This window comes from Pipistrellus hanaki (genome assembly GCF_964339955.1).
Source record: "Pipistrellus hanaki genome assembly, chromosome: 19".
NCBI classification, from domain to species: Eukaryota; Metazoa; Chordata; class Mammalia; order Chiroptera; family Vespertilionidae; genus Pipistrellus; species Pipistrellus hanaki.
Window position 1 is genome coordinate 1,888,612 of NC_140521.1, and position 16,041 is coordinate 1,904,652.

The following is a 16,041-nucleotide window of genomic DNA, read 5'->3' on the forward strand; positions in this document are numbered from 1 at the left end:
AGGCACAGAGTGATAGACATCAATGAGGAGAGAGAAACAGGCCGGCTGCCTCCTGCACACCCCCTCCTGGGGATCTAGCCCCCACCGGTCCAGGTACACTGATAGGAATGGGACCTCGGCCTCCTGGCTGACAGGTCCCGGCTCCATGCTCAGCCACTGGCCCCGTGGAGCTCTTAAAGGCCCCCAGTGTTCGGTCATTGTCCGCCCTGGGCGGTGAGTCCCCAGGCAGATCACAGGTGCGCTGCCTCAGTCTCCCCATTTTGCAGGCGGGGCGGGGACAGGTGGGAGGGAAAGGGACTCTCTGCGGAGTCGGGGATGAGGGCCGGCTGCCACGCATCTCAGGGAGTGCGTCTCCCCAACAGCCTGTCCCGCTGGGGGGTATATTCGGGGACAGAGGTTACCTCATTACCCAACGGGGTCAGACCGGCTCCGGAGCTCCTGCGGAGCTTCAGGCCCTGGACATAGGAGGCCCGGGGCTTCCCGCCGCGGCCCAGCAGAATTGGTGCGTCCGTGTCCCGGGCCTGTCCTTTCTCTTTAGGTTTTAGGTTCAGGTCACTTACCCTCCCGCCCTGGCCCAGTGAGGACCCCTGAGGCCAGGCACACCTTATCTGCAGGTGGCTTTGCCAGGAGACTCTCTGGCGCCCCCTGGTGGCGGCTCCGTCCTGGCTGTGGAGGTGCAGGGTGACCTCTGCCCAGGGGGAGATGCACACCCCACTGCTCAGGGGAGGCTCCCTGGTCCTGGGGCTGCTGGCCCCCCTCTGTGTGACCCCTGACCTCCTCCACGGGAAGGGAGGGCTCAGGTCCCCCCTAAAGGGTGAAAACAAGGGGATCAAAGCCAGCAGCCTCAGGGCAGGAGAGGGAGCAGGGAGGGGTGGGGAGGAGCCGGCTCAGGCCCTGCCCTGCGGAGAGTCAGGCGTGACCCAGGACACACGTGAGCCGTGGCCAGGGGCGCTCTGGCTGCAGGCCTGCTCCGGTCTGAGGTGTGGGGCGTGGGATGGCGTGGGGGTCGCTGTGTGATGAGGAGGGTCTCCAGGTGGCCGGTCAGGAGGTGTGGGAGCAGCTGGGCACAGCCACTGCCATAGGGTCCCCGGGCAGGTGCTGCTGGGCAGGGACCGGTGAGACACAGGGGGGCTCAGACACACCCGGCCCTCGCTGCCACCGGGGGCTGAAGACACTCGGGGAGGCGGTGGCTGTCTCCCCAGCCTCCTGCCCTCCAGGCAGCCCTGCGGGGACCTGAGCTGCTGGCTGCGCCTCTGGTCCTGACCCGCTCCCGAGGCCCCTGTGGTGGCCCATCACATTCCTCCCTGTCCCCTCCTGGCTGACCTGGCCGGACCTCAGAGGTGGGAGAGGGCTGGCCCAGAAGGAGGGGCTGCCAGGTGAGTGGTGCTCAGCAGCGGGGGAGGGGAGCGGGGGACGGGACCCGGTGGTCTTGGGTTCAATAGGTGACCAAATGGCAGAATGTTAGTGACAGGGCAGACACAGATTGCTGGGGACCCGCTGGAATTCCAAGAAGCATGAATCCTGCTCTGTCCACGGGGATGGCTCTGTTCTGGGTACAGGAGGCGCCTCTCCCCGGGCTGGGAGGGGAGCTCCCCCCGGAACGCGGCCCATCCTCCCGCCAGGAGCCGCCTGTGGTCATGGAGAGATGGCCAGCCCTCTGCTCACCACAGGCCTCTGCTCACCACAGGCCCCTGCACACCCACAGCCCCTGCTCACCCACAGGCCCCTGCACACCCACAGGCCCCTGTACACCCACAGGCCTCTGCTCACCACAGGCCTCTGCTCACCACAGGCCTCTGCTCACCCACAGGCCTCTGCTCACCCACAGCCCCTGCTCACCCACAGGCCTCTGCTCACCACAGGCCTCTGCTCACCCACAGCCCTCTGCTCACCCACAGGCCTCTGCTCACCCACAGGCCTCTGCTCACCCACAGCCCCTGCTCACCCACAGGCCCCTGCTCACCCACAGGCCCCTGCACACCCACAGCCCCTGCTCACCCACAGGCCCCTGCTCACCCACAGGCCCCTGCTTACCCACAGGCCTTTGCTCACCAAGAGGCCTCTGCTTACCCACAATCCTTTGCACACACACAGCCCTTTGCTTACTCACAATCCTTTGCACACCCACAGCCCTTTGCTTACCCACAGGCCTTTACACACTAATAGGCCTTTGCAAATCTCCAGCCTGCACTACCTGTGAACTGCGGACTTGCACACCCTTTCTTTGCCTACGTCCCCTGTAATCTTTGTCTTTCTGCCTAATACAAGCCGCGGGCTGATGGGGGGTGCAGAGCAGATGTGTGTGGGTGCCCCGCTGCTCTCCCCGGCTGCTGGCAGTATGGGAATGAACGATCCTCTGATGCCTCCCTGTGGGGACAGCAGCGCAGGCCCAGGGCGGGTCCGGTTCCATGGTGACAGGCAGGGAGGGCCCATTGGCTGTGCAGTTTCCCTGCTGGGAGGCATCCCCAGGTGGGACCACAGTGGTGTCTGCACTTCGTGTGACACCCCAGGAAAGGAAGAAACCCTGGCAGCAGGGTGCGGGATTCAGGATCTCTGGGGGTCCCCACAGCCAGGGAAATGTGGGGGTGCCGAGAAGAAGGGGCTTCGGCAGGGGGCTCTGTCTTTGCTCACAGGACACTGATGCCTGTGGGTGTGGGAGGAGTTGGTGAAGCCGTTGTGTCTATCAGGCTGCCAATAGCCCGGAGCTCAGAGCACCTAACACACCATTTCCATCAGCAGGAGCAGAGGCCCCGGGAGGACAGGGACCCGCTGAGGCCCCAGCGCTGCAGGGGCCGGGCCAGGCCCTGAGGGACGCCTGACCCTGAGGCCTGACCTCCAGCTGCTCAGACAGCTGCTGAGCGAGAGCACCAGGCCCGGCGGGCAGGTTTCTGTCCCACTTCCCCATCCGCCTGTGTCACTGTGAGCATTACCACTATCCCACACCTGACAGTAATAGTCGGCCTCGTCCAGGGCCTGGGCCCCGCTGATGGTCAGCGTGGCCGTGTTCCCCGAGTTGGAGCCTGAGAACCGGTCAGGGATCCCTGAGGGCCGGTTGCTATCTCTATAGATGACAAGCACGGGGGCCTGTCCGGGCTTCTGCTGGTACCAGTATGAATATTTATTTCCAATGTTGTCTCCCCCACACGTGAGCCTGGCCGTCTGTCCGGGGTTCACGGACACCGAGGGCGGCTGCGTCAGCTCGTAGGAGGCCACAGAGGCTGCAGGAGGAGGAGGAGGCAGCAAGGTGAGGGCCCGTTCCCAGGACCCCCTGCCGCCCGCCTGCCTGAGCCCCAGGGGTTCCCAGGCCCAGGGCGCCCCGCATCCCCCTCAGCCCAGGTGGCCTGGGGCTCCCCAATTGGAGCCGCTGAGCAAGGATCCCCCGTCCTGCTGCAGGGAGCCCTCAGCACCCTCAGAGCCTCCCCCCCGCCAGCCAGCGCCCTGAGCTCAGAGTCAGCCAGGCTGCCCCAGGCCCGGGGCTGGGAGGGTGAGCCGGGCAGCACCTGTGCAGAGAGCCAGGAGGCTGAGGAGGAGAGGGATCCAGGCCATGGTGGGCGCCCTGACTCTGCTCCCTGAGGCCCAGGCTGCAGGCTCCCTCCCAGGCCTCTCTTATCCCCTTGGAGGCAGCTGGGGGGCATGCAAATTAGCAAGGCCCAGGGGTTGCTGGGAGCTTGTGGGCTCTGAGAAGGGCTCAGCCCAGGATCTAGCACCTGCAACCCTGCCCTCTCCCAGGGGATTCTGGGTTATTCTGGGGCCATTCTGTGGGATGGACACCTGCACTAGGATTGTTACTGGCCTAGGGCCTCCTGGCCTGGCCACAGCAGAGCTCAGAGGGGAGGGCTGAGGGCAGGTGTGAGCTGGGGAGAGAAGGTCCCTGCAGAGGTGAGCGCGGGAGCCTGAGTTCCTTGCAGGGGCCACCCAGGCCCCGTGTGTGATCATCAGAACCAAAACACAGGCCCCCGGCTGATGGCTCCTGGAACCCCAGGAGCCACTAGGGGCTGCCCGTCTCTGTGCCTGGGGGCCCTCAGGGCAGGTCCTAGATGCTGGGCCTCAATGTCCCCTGTGCCTGGTGCCTGGGCAGACCGAGGGCTGGAGGAAGGTGAGGCAGCTGGAGAAGGGGAGCAGGAAGGGGGTGAGGGGTTTGGAGAGGAAGGAAGGGCCTGCACCTGAGCTGGAGAAACAGGCAAATCTCACAGGAACCAGGGGGCAGGCATAGTCAGAAGGTCCCAGCAGTGCCCCTGCTCTCTCTGCAGGTGGGAGGGTGGGGGGAGTCCTCCCTGTCCAGGTTGGAATCCCTCAGGCCAGGCCCTCCCAGGGGCCAGGAGGCTGGGTGTGGTCTCTGCCGCCCCCTGGTGGCCGCTGCTCTCTGGAGGCTGGAGGTGCAGGTGTCCTGGGTGCAGGTGTGGATGCTGAGCCTCCTGCTCAGGGGGAGATGCCCTGGTCCCTGAGCTGCTGGTCCCAGGAGAGGGGGCTGTCCTCTCCCAGGCCACGGCCTGTCTCAGGACCAAGCGCCAGAGGCTCTGGCCGCCCAGGAACGAGGACGGGATGCACTGGGAAGATGGGGGTCGTGCCCCCCTGAAGCATCACTGCTCATATCCCTGGGGGGCGGGTTCTGGGATTGGACTGGGGGACACAGGTCTGAAGGACTGACTCTCCCTGGTGCTGGCCGCTGGTGCAGGTCCCACCAGCACAGGGGCTGGTCGGCCGGGGTCACGGCCTCAGAGCCGGTGTGTCTGAGAGGGTTCCTTCCCTTCCTTCACTGAAAGGCACTTTCACTGGGTGGAGGCTCGGAAGTGGGCGGCGGTTTGTGGTTTTGTTTCTGCTTTCAGGTCTCAGGGTGGCGCTCTGCTCTCTCCTCGTCTGCGCTGTTTTCACGGAGGGACCTGCTGGGATCTCCGGGCTCCTCTGTGGATCGAGTCCTCCTTCCGGACACTGTTCGGGGTTTCTCTTCTGGGCTGGCTGTAAGGGGTTTGAGCAGGACTGTGCTGGTGTTTCCTGTGTGTGTGTGTGTGTGTGTGTGTGTGTGTGTAATCTGTGTGTGTGTGCGTATGTGTGAGAGTGTGATTGTGTGTGTGTGTGTGTGAGAGTGTGTATGTGTGTGTATAGTGTGTGTGTGTGTGTGTGTGTGTGTGAGTGTGTGTGCACGGGGCTTGTCAGAGCTTTGGGTATGTGGGATCCAGGGTTTCATGGAATTCAGAATCTCTCTGAGGAGTATTTATTTCCTCAGATATTTTCCTACCGCCCCCTAACCTCTTCTGCTTCAGAGTCAGCAATCACATGCACATTTGGCTCCTTGCTGTAGCCCTGCAGGGCAGGGTGTTAGTGATCTCAGTGTCTTGTTCTGTCGGCGGTTTTGTCTCTTGTCTGTGGATTCTCCTCCATGTAACCCACTGACTCAACTCCTCCTATCCACTGATCCACCTTCTGTCAACCCCTCAGGTGTGATTTTCGCTCACACACTGTGGTTTTCATTTCCACCCATTGAATTCAGTGCTGCGTTTTTGTCTCCCTCGTCTGTAATGACCATGGTCAGTCATTCTTTCCCTCCTGAACAAATGAGATGTGGATTTTAGAAGTCCTTGTCTACAAAGTGCATCCTCTGTGAAATTCCTTGGCTAGCGTGATGCATTGATTTTTAATTTATTTTTTTTTTTATTATGATGGCTCATATCTTCCTGTGTTCCTGCAGTAAATTTTGATGTGACACCAGACTTAGTAATATTTTTGTGTTTTGTGAACAATACTTGCACATACATATTATCTCTGTGAATATATATAATGTGCTTGCTGTGACTGAGTGAATTTAATGGAAACTGGTTGGCACTCAGCCTCCCGGGCTCACACCTCCCGGGTGGGGCCGCGCAGCTGCCGCCTGTGCTCACTGCCCAGCGCTGAGGAGCCCTTCCCTCCGCTCAGACTGGCGCCCTCAGGGGGAGCCTGTCCTCTCTGATGGAGGGACGGAGGGACGCTCGGCCTCTGATTGTGTGTGAGCTCCGCCCGGCTCTCTGGGCTCCTGGCGGCTCTTTGTGGCCCTGGGAGCTGCTCCCACAGGTGGAGCTGAGATTCGTTGACAATTGCCGGCCCCTGGAGCCACGGGCGAGGGGCTGTGGGGTGAGGCCTTGGGAATGAAACGTGAGAGACAAGACGAGGTGACCTGCATGGGTGGCAACCGAGGGTCCGCGGGGAGGGCACCCTGGGCTGAGGCACAGCCTCTGGACCTTGGCCTCGGGCAGGTGCTGGGCCTGAGCCTCCTCTGAGAGGGCCATGGCCTCGGGGGAGGCAGCCCTTCCCAGGGAGGGCACTGCTGGGAGCTGCCAGGGCCCAGCGGGCTGTGAGGTGGGTCAGCCCTGAGCAGGGACCTGGGTGGACCCCCCCGGTGCCCACAGCTCGGGTTTGGTTGTTCAGAACCCAGGCTGCCAAGATCCGGGGCTTCCTGAGCTCAGATGTGCTGGGACCTGGGGAGCCATTCCGACATGGGACAATGAGCGCTCCGAAACCATGGGGAGGACAAGCAGGGTCCTTACCACTGTCTGTGTGTCTCCCGCTGTGTGTCCTTCTACCTGGGCCATCCATCTCCCACTCACACCCGGGCCCTGTGTCTCCCACTCACACTCAGGTCCTGTGTCTCCCTCTCACAACCGGGCCCTCCGTCTCCCTCTCACACCTGGGCCCAGACACTATCAGGGCAGCCTGTCCTGTCAGAGTGAACCTGCTCTGTGCACCCCCTGCTGAGCGGCCTGGGGTGGCAGGAGGGGCGGCTGGGGAGCTGAGATGGGCCCTGGGCCAGGCCTGCTCCTGGCTTTGTCTCCTGGGGCTGCATGAGCATATGACACAGACGGGGATGGGGTTTTTGTCCCACTTCCCCATCTGCCTGTGTCACTGTGAGCTTATTACCACTGCTGTCCCATGTCTGACAGTAATAGTCCCCCTCATCCTCGGCCCGGACCACGCTGATGGTCAGGGTGGCTGTCTTCCCGGAGCTGGAGCCTGAGAACCGGTCAGGGATCCCTGAGGGCCGCAGGCTCTCCTTGTAAATGAGCGCCACGGGGGCCTGGCCGGGCTTCTGCTGGTGCCACGAAGTATATTTTTTATCCAGTAGCTCTCCAGTGCAGGTGATGCTGACTCTCCCTCCCAGAGCCACTGACAAGGAGCCCGACTGGGTCAGCTCATAGGAGGCCACAGAGCCTGTAAGAGAGGAGAGGTGTGAGGATAAGGCGCCCTTACCTATAGGGTCCACCCCGAGGCTGTGCCTGGAGGAGCTCAGGGCTGCAGCAGGTCCAGCTCAGGTCCTGGGGGTGGCACCTGTGCAGAGAGTGAGCAGGACCAGCAGGAGAGGGGTCCAGGCCATGGCGGAGACACCCAGGTTCAGCCTCTGAGCCCGCAGTGGGGCCTGTGCCTCTTATGCACTGCAAGGGGCTCCTCATGCAAATCGCCTCCTCCCTGGGGGCCTCCTGGACTGGCTGCAGCTGGGCGGGGAGCAGCTGGGCTGATGGGAATTCAAATGGGAGCCTCCTCCCAGCCTGTCCCAGGATCCCCGGAGCTCTCCGTGGTGCTGAGGGCGACAGTGCTGACCTCTGACTCAGCTCCTGCACACACACCCCGGGCTGACCTTTGACCTCCTCTCTGGGCTTGGGGAGAGTCCTGGGTCCTCCTCTCTGGAAATCAGATCACCCATGTGGGCGGGGTCTGCTCATGGAGACAGTGGCCAGTGGTCCTGCTGCCTCCTGAGAGGTAGGCTCTGTGCTCTGACCCAGTGAGGATGGTCAGGGGCCACTCAGGTCACCTTTTATGAGGTTCAAAAAATAGGAGAAATTTTGGGATCTACTGAGGCAAGAAACAACTACTCAGCTTTGATAATACCAGATGGATGCTTCAAGGAAAGATCAATAGCATTGAACCTTACAGAATGGATATTTTGCTTTAAAAAAAAAATGTTGAAAGAGGATAAGAAAACAAGTAACAAAGAGAAAACATTCCAATGGACACCTCGAGGGTAGAATAGAAAAAGAAACCTCAAAGCTAGACAGGAAGAACCGAGAACACTACTATGAACTGTTTAGAACATGGTAGTTGTCAAGAAGAACCATGCGGTGAAGAAGACATATGGATGGCAACCAGCACAGAAGAAGATGCTCCACCTTGGGCATTAGAGAAATGCCGATGAAATACCGCGAGATCTCAGGTCCCGCTTCTCAGATTGGCTAAAGGGAAAGAAGGGGTGACCCCCACTGCGGCTGAGGGTGTAGAGAACCTGGGTCGCTCACAGGTGGCTCTGCTCACGGGCAATGGTGCGGACAGTCAGAAAGAGCGGGCTACTGTGAAAGTACTAGTCCCTGCCTCACACCCCCGGGAACACCGGGCATTTGCTTCAGAGAAGTGACAGCTGATGTTCACGGAGAAGGACAGGAGGTGTGCCTGGCACCCGTGGGCATACGTCCCAGAGAGCAGTGAGATGCCCTTGCTGGGTGGAGGGGCAGGGACGCTGGCCCACCAGGACCATGGACTCCGCCTTGGCCATGAAGAGGACGGAGCTCAATGCACCGCCCGTTGGGAGAGTCTACAGGGATCAGGGTGGTGAGGAGCGCCCCCTCAGAGGCCTCGCACTCCGGGATTCCGTCTCTAACCCCACAGGCCAGTTCTGAAATGCAAACGTTTAGAAATGAAGACGCAACTAGTGGAGCCAGGAGTTGGGGGTGGGGAAGGCACCTTGAAGAAGAGGTGGGTGATGTTATAAAGGTGAATGTGGGAGGGCCGAGGGGGAAGAGAAGGGTGTTGTGTCTTCATGCTGCTGTGGATCCATGAAGCCGCCCATGGGATAAAATCCCATAGAAACACACACACACACACACACACACACACACTCACACACAAGACATACACACACTCACACACACACACACACACTCACACACACACACTCACACACACTCACACACACACACTCACATACACACACTCACACACTCACACACACACACTTAAACACACACACACTCACACAAACACACATACACAACACACACACACTATGAAGAGGAAAACAGGGAAAATGAAAGGAAGAGTGAATGGAAAACAACAGCAAAGAGCATAAGGGAGAGATAAACAAAATTAAATGGGAAGTAATGAGAGAGAGAGAGAGAGAGAGAGAGAGAGAGAGAGAGAGAAAGAGAGAAAGAGATTGAGGGGAAGTCCCTCCTCAATTCCCTCTCAATCTGGCCCTGCCTCCCCGGCACTGTCAACCACATCAGCTCCACCTCCCCTCCTGGCCAGGTGGTCACCTGCTTCAGAGACTCTTCAGATCACCTGCTACCCAAGCATTTGTTTGTTTGTTTATTTTAATTCAGAGCAGAAGGCAGTGGGAGAGAGAAAGAAACATCAATGATGAGAGAGAATCATTGATCTTCTGCCTCCTGCACACCCCATACTACGATCGAGCCCGCAACCTAGGCACGTGCCCTTGATGGGAATCAAACCCTGACCTCCTGGTTCATAGGTCGACACTCCACCACTGAGCAAAGCTGGAAGGGCTATTGTAGTTTTTTGAAACTGCTTTATTGAGTATAATTGATGCCACTCTAGAACTTTGGATGCAAACTTGACTTCTGGTTTCAGAATCACATGGGTTCTGTGAAGGGAGGGCTACAGGTAGGGTTAGGGACTCGCCCTGCAGAGGGACCCGCGGGGCTTGTTAGGGACAAAGTCACCAAAGCCCTTCAGAGAACAGCCCTTCTCAGGGAGGGGGACGGGGAGGCCGTCAGACTCTGTGCATTCGTCCACCTGGGCTGACAGAGGTCACTGTGGGGTCAGCCCTGATCCTTCTCCTCCCACTCCTCCCGCTCCATGTCCATCCTCAGTGGCCGGGCTCCCGCCCCATTGTCTCTCAAAGGCCCAGGCAGAGGGGCCTGTCTTGGCCCCACAAGCAGAGGCTCTGGTACAGCGGGAGGAGCAGTGCCCTGCTCCACGCTGGTCCTGTCAGACCTCCCCTCAGGCCCCACCTCCCTCCTGGGCCATGGCTACGCCCCCCACGGGGTCAGGGTCTCTGTCCTGCCTCCCTGAGGACCAGTGCTTCCTGCTCAGCCCCGTCCTCCCAGGCCCTGTTTCCCTCCAGGGAGCAGCACAGGCAGCAGACCACGTCCACGGTCACCTCTGCCTCCCCGAGGTCTCTGTTCCTTCCCTGAGCAGAGCCCGGACCCCAGCCCAGGCCCCGTGCCTCCTGGGAACCTGGTCAGCACAGCCCCACTCCCCCTCAGAGGCGTAGTGTGCGGGTCTGGTGTGGTGGGTCCCAGCTTCCTGCCAACAGGTAAAGGGAGTCAGAATGTAAGTGTGGGCACAAGGACCTCAGTCATGGCTCCTGTTTGCTTCTCCCAGGGCTGCCATGGGGGACGCGGTAGGATGATGGTTTTGCAAGGAAAGAGTCAGCATCTCAGCATCTGGAGAGGGACAGGGAGAAGGTCCCCCGAGTCCCTGTGGAGGAGCAGACGGAGGGTGAGAGGATTTTGCCCCACTTCCCCTTTGTCTGAGTCACTGTGGCTTAACCAACCTGGCCATCAATGCTATAGCCCACTCCACAGATGTAATCCGCCTCATCCACAGGCTGGAGGCTGGAGATGGTCAGGAAGCGGTCGGCCCCGGAGCTGGAGCCCGAGAAGCGATCAGGGATCCCGTCCCCCTTGGTGGTGCTTCCGTCGCTCTTAAGATACATGATGAACCGAGGGGCCTGTCCTGCTCTCTGCTGAAACCAGTCAACAATGTAGTTGCTGTGCTCCCGGCTCAGGGTGCAGGTGAGCTTGACCGAGGCCCCCGGGGCGGCAGAGGCAGATGGGGGCTGGGTGAGCACGGGCAGAGCACAGAGACCTGCGGACACAGAACACAGAGCGATGCCCAATGCACCCCCCCGTGCAGGCGCCCAGAGGACTGAGCTGGGAGGGAGGATGGGGGGCAGGACCCCAGGGCTGTGGCCGCTCTGACCTGTGGACACCAAGAGGGGCAGGAGGCAGAAGGGCAGCCAGGCCATGGCGGGAGGGTCCTGAGCGCTGCCTGCGGCTGCCCAGCTGACACTGGCCCTGCCAGCCCCTGTCTTATCCTCTGTGCCTGCAGCTCAGGAGGGAGGAGCAGGCATGCAAATGTGTGCTCTGGGCCCAGCCAGGGTGTGTGTCAGCTGCTGGCCCCGCCCTGAGCCCAGGGCCTCCTGCGGGGCCTCCCCTGAGGGCAGAGGGCAGCTGTGGGTTTCACTGCTCAGAGCTGCTGGGCCCATGGGAGGGTCTTCAGAGGAGCTCAGTCCTGCTCTTTGCACTTGACACAGCCCAGGGCACTCTGACCTCTACAGACCCCAAAGCAGGAACCACAGCACCCCCTGCTGTCCCCAGGGTGAATGTCACCTCCCTGTGCAGCTGGTCCATCACAGGGAGGCCTTCTGAGAGCTTCCTGGAGGCTGGCAGGTGGGGAGTGTGTCCCTGTCCCCTCACTCAGCATCACAGGAGCTCCCAGGATCCTCTGCTGGGGCCCAGCCTCTCCTCCAGACCAACGAGGAGGGAGCATCCTTGGGAGGTTAGAGATTTTCCTAGAATCCCCCAGACAGGGATGATGGGTCAAGCCTCCAATGCAGGAGACTGACCTTCGAGCTTGACCTTTCAACCCCTTCTTGGCCTGCCCCTCTCCACTTCTGGATCACTTCCTCCCCTCCCCCAAGGCCTCCTGAGCCCTCATGTCCCGCCCTCTCTTCCATACTCAGGAGGCCCACTCCCCCTGTGTCTGCTCAGAAGAGAGCTCAGGGCCTCCGGGTTAGAATCTGTGTTTCCCAGGGAAACACGGACTCTGTGTGGTCAGCGCCGGGGACTCTCCCTCTTCTGCCTCCATGGCCGACCACACAGGGTCACATGTCAGGAGCCTCTTGGGAGTCATGTGATTGGTTGGGGTCTTTGAATTGGTTTCCTCTTCCCACAGTGAGATCAAGATCCCTTTCTATCACAGCAAAGGCGACTGAGGTTGGACAACTGTGAGAATAGGGACAAAACCTTTAATTTCGTGAAACATAATTGACAAGACAACCTTTCCCACGGAATCCCTTGCACAAAGGTGTTTGCTTTCCATCGTGGTCCTGAAGAGGGTGGAGTGTAACTGACCCCCCCCCACACGCTGGCCACGCTGCACGTGGAGGGACGTGGAGGCGCCATTGACTCCTGAGCACAGACACAGGGACCCCTGGCCCCTGCTCTGCGTTGGGCCCAAAGAGGGAACTGACATGAGCCCGGGCCCTGCCTCAGACACGCCCATGCTGCTCCCCGCTGAGGGGGCGTCCGCTCCCCTCTCCCTGCCCACCCGCTGCCACCCCTCCTCACACCCACACCTCAGGGTCTCCCCAGGGGCCCTGTGGCCACTCCTGCTGCCCAGTCCTCCCCTCTGAGCTGTAGGCTCAGGACCACGTGGGAGGGGACCTGCTAGGACGTCCTGGGCGACCTGACCTCCAGGGCAGGGTGTGTGCGGGGCAGTGAGGGCCACATGCCCCTTTGTGAGAGCAGCAGGCCCGTCCATCACCTTCCTGCTCCTCAGCCTCCCTCCGGGTCTCTGCGCACAGCACCGCGTCCAACCCGGAGGTTCATGGCAATGACCTTCCCACGGAGAAGGCCACTCCCAGCAGCATTTGTTCATTTATTTGTTACATATATTTTTATTGACTTTAGAAAGGGAGGGAGAGGGAGAGAGAGAGAGAAAGATCAGTGATGAGAGAGAATCACTGATTGCCTGCCTCCTGCAGCACCCTCCTGGGATTGAGCCCGCACACGGGTCACGGGCCCTAGGACAGAATCGAACCCGGGACACTTCATTTGCAGGCTGTCTCTCTACTCACTGAGCCACCCCAGGGAGGGCCAGCAACGTTTCTTTAAAGTCCAAAGGCCATTGTCCTCCTGACACGGCCGGTGGTGACTGTGTTTGTGGGCCCAGGTCCCCTGTAAACTGGAGTTCTCTTGGACACGGTGGGGTCCCTGTGGAGCTGATGTGGCTACTGTTCGAGACGTTCCCTCTCATGCTGCCAAGGCCCCTCCAGGGGCAGGTCCGATAGCCCCGCCCTCCTCATGGCCTCATGCTCCTAGGCAGGACCCGGCTGACAGGGCTCCACGTGGGATCATCCAAAGGGCCGGAAACTGCCCTGCTCTCACTCCACACAGACGGGCAGCCGAGCTCAGGGCTGGAGGGGAGGGTGACACAGGGAGGTTTCTGTCCCACTTCCCCATCTGCCTGTATCACTGTGCACTTTAGCATTGTTGTCCCACGCTAAACAGTAATAGTCAGCCTCGTCCTGGGCCTGGGCCCTGCTGATGGTCAGGGTGTCTGTGTCCACTGAGGTAGAGCTAGAGAATCGGTCAGGGATCGTTGAGGTCCGGTTTTTATCAGCATAGATGAGTAGATTGGGAGCCTGGCCAGGATTCTGCTGGAACCATCTAGGGAAATACTTTTTTATGAGTTCTCCCTGGCAGGTGATGCTGACCGTTTGTCCCAAGGCCACAGACACTGCTGCAGGTTGAGTCACTTCTGAAGAGGCCACAGGACCTGTAAGTGAGGAGAGGAGAGGAGAGGAGAGGAGAGGAGAGGAGAGGAGAGGAGAGGAGAGGAGGGTGTGGGCATGAGGGTCTCAGTCCCAGAGGCCCACACCCCTCATCGCACCCTTTCTGAGCTGAAGGTCATGGCCAGGCTGCTGCCTGGTGTCTGGGCTGAGCCTGGGGCAGCACCTGTGCAGAGTGTGAGGAGGGCGAGCACAAGGGTCCAGGCCATGGTGAGGCTGCCAGGCTCTGCTCTGGGCCCTCAGCTGGGGGTGAGGTCTTCAAGGCTCTTCCCTCCTGTGTGGGCGGGGCCTCATGCAAATCCACTCCCTTCCACCTGGGCCCCAGGGGGTCTCCCTTCAGAGCAGAAAAGGGCTCAGTGTGGGAGGCTGTGCCAGGGCTCCATGCACTGGGCCTGCACCAGGTTCCCCAGAGCGCCCTGTGCTGTCCACTTAGAAAGTTCTGACTGGCCGGTGTGGCCCAGTGTTGGAGCATCGACCCATGAACCAGGGGATCCTTTTTTTTTTTTTTTTTTTTTTTTAATATTCTATTGATTTTTTAGAGAGAGGAAGAGAGAGGGATAGAGAGTTAGAAACATTGATGAGAGAGAATCATTGATCAGCTGCCTCCTGCACACTCCCCACTGGTGATGTGCCCACAACCAATGTACATGCCCTTGGCTGGAATTGATCCTGGGACCCTTCAGTCCACAGGTTGAAGCTCCATCCACCTTGCCAAACCGGTTTCGGCTGGGGAATCCAGTTTTGATTCCTGGTGAGGGCCCAGGGCACATGTGGCTCTTTAGCCCTTGAGTGTGGCTCTTCCACTAAATATCTGTGAGACTGAAACGGCCAGTGGGATGGAAACTTGGTGGTCCATGAGGAGAAGTCAGTTTTCGGCTCTCACAAGAAATGTCAATCCTTGTACAATACTATGGATATTTGCCTCTGTTGACTAATGAGTTTGCCGACCACTGACATAGGCCACCTCCTGCACGCCTTCTTCATAGGCATCAATCCCACAATCTGGGCATGTGCCCTGATTGGGAATCCAGCCAGTGACCTCTTGGTTCATGGGTCAATGCTCAACCACTGAGCCACACCCCTCTACGGAGCAGCACAGGCAGCAGACCATGTCCACGGTCACCTCTACCGCCCCGAGGTCTCTGCTCCTTCCCTGAGCAGAGCCCAGGACCGAGCCCAGGCCCGTTGCCTCCTGGAAACCTGGTCAGCACAGCCCCACTCCCCCTCAGAGGCGTAGTGTGCGGGTTCTGGTATGCTGGGTACCAGCTTCCTGCCAACAGGTGAAGGGAGTCAGAATGTAAGTGTGGGCACAAGGACTTCAGTCATGGCCCCTGTTTGCTTCTCCCAGGGCTGCCATGGGGGACGCGGTAGGATGATGGTTTTGCAAGGAAAGAGTCAGCATCTCAGCATCTGGAGAGGGACAGAGAGCAGGTTCCCCGAGTCCCTGTGGAGGAGCAGACAGAGGGTGAGAGGTTTTTGCCCCACTTCCCCTTTGTCTGAGTCACTGTGGCTTAACCAACCTGGCCATCAATGCTATAGCCCACTCCACAGATGTAATCCGCCTCGTCCTCAGGCTGGAGGCTGGAGATGGTCAGGAAGCGGTCAGCCCCGGAGCTGGAGCCCGAGAAGCGATCAGGGATCCCGTCCCCCTTGGTGCTGCTTCCGTCACTGTAAAGTTCCATGATGAACCGAGGGGCCTGTCCTGCTCTCTGCTGATACCAGTCAACATAGTAGCCGCTGTGCTCCCGGCTCAGGGTGCAGGTGAGCTTGACCGAGGCCCCCGGGGCGGCAGAGACAGATGGGGGCTGGGTGAGCACGGGCAGAGCACAGAGACCTGCGGACACAGAACACAGAGCGATGCCCAATGCACCCCCCCGTGCAGGCGCCCAGAGGACTGAGCTGGGAGGGAGGATGGGGGGCAGGAGCCCAGGGGCTGTGGCCGCTCTGACCTGTGGACACCAAGAGGGGCAGGAGGCAGAAGGGCAGCCAGGCCATGGTGGGAGGGTCCTGAGCGCTGCCTGCGGCTGCCCAGCTGGCACTGGCCCTGCCAGCCCCTGTCTTATCCTCTGTGCCTACAGCCCAGGGGGGAGGAGCAGGGATGCAAATGTGTGCTCTGGGCCCAGCCAGGGTGTGTGTCAGCTGCTGGCCCCTTACTGAGCCCAGGGCCTCCTGCGGGGCCTCCCCTGAGGGCAGAGGGCAGCTGTGGGTTTCACTGCTCAGAGCTGCTGGGCCCATGGGAGGGTCTTCAGAGGAGCTCAGTCCTGCTCTTTGCACTTGACACAGCCCAGGGCACTCTGACCTCTACAGGCCCCAAACCAGGACCCACAGCGCCCCCTGCTGTCTCCAGGGTGAATGCCACCTCCCTGTGCAGCTGGTCCATCACAGGGAGGCCTTCTGAGAGCTTCCTGGAGGCTGGCAGGTGGGGAGTGTGTCCCTGTCCCCTCACTCAGCATCACAGGAGCCCCCAGCATCCTCTGCTGGGG

General features: G+C 60.2%; 1 long non-coding RNA gene and 1 gene segment (V, D, J or C); both read right to left on the reverse strand.

Annotated features, from left to right (window-relative positions):
* LOC311613495 (immunoglobulin lambda-1 light chain-like) overlaps positions 1-16,041 on the reverse strand; it is a 64,455-nt gene that overhangs the window by 32,694 nt on the left and 15,720 nt on the right.
* On the reverse strand, positions 7,100-7,392 carry LOC311613507. The gene is made up of 2 exons (XR_014793467.1): positions 7,300-7,392; positions 7,100-7,182 (listed from the first exon to the last, which is right to left on the reverse strand). It is a non-coding gene; the product is annotated as an uncharacterized lncRNA (long non-coding RNA).